Source organism: Vicia villosa, unplaced genomic scaffold (genome assembly GCF_029867415.1).
Source record: "Vicia villosa cultivar HV-30 ecotype Madison, WI unplaced genomic scaffold, Vvil1.0 ctg.001809F_1_1_1, whole genome shotgun sequence".
NCBI lineage: Eukaryota > Viridiplantae > Streptophyta > Magnoliopsida > Fabales > Fabaceae > Vicia > Vicia villosa.
The window spans coordinates 31,864-32,680 of record NW_026705735.1 but is presented as its reverse complement, the minus strand read 5'-3'; positions in this window follow the sequence as shown (position 1 = coordinate 32,680).

Below are 817 nucleotides of genomic sequence, written 5' to 3'. Positions count from 1 at the left end.
TGCTTTTTCTGGAAAGTGGTAACACAAAAAACCTTAAAAAATGTTTTCATGTTCCATAATCTGCACGGTTACATGTTTGCATATATCTTTCCTTTTCCTGAAATAATAATCATTTGTGCAGATTAATCAATAAAACCGTTGAAAGTAATGACCCTGCGCCCTCTCCTAACTTCGAGTGTCCTGTGTATGAGGCGGAAGAAGAGAGTGATGAATGCATTCCTGATGAGATTTCCCGACTGCTTGAGCACGAGGAAGACACCATTCAGCCATATAAAGAGCCGTTAGAAGTCACCAACTTGGGTTCTGAAGAGGATAAAAAGGAAGTCAAGATTGGGGCACAGCTTGGTCAAGATGTTAAGAAGAGGATGGTAGAGCTTCTTAAAGAGTATGTTGACATTTTTGCGTGGTCCTACCAAGATATGCCTGGGCTGGACACAGATATTATGGAGCACCGTTTGCCACTGAAAACAGAATGTCCTCCTGTCAAACAAAAGTTAAGAAGGAGTCATCCTGATATGGCAGAAAAGATTAAGAATGAGGTCTTGAAACAGATAGATGCAGGTTTCCTTGTCACCTCTGTATATCCTTAGTGGATTGCCAATATTGTGCCTGTTCCAAAGAAAGACGGAAAAGTTCGCATGTGTGTGGATTATAGAGATTTGAACAAAGCCAGTCCGAAAGATGATTTTCCTCTACCTCACATTGATATGTTGGTAGATAGCACGGCAAAGTTTGAGGTTTTCTCCTTTATGGATGGTTTTTCAGGATATAACCAGATCAAGATGGCACCTGAAGACATGGAAAAGACAACCTTTAT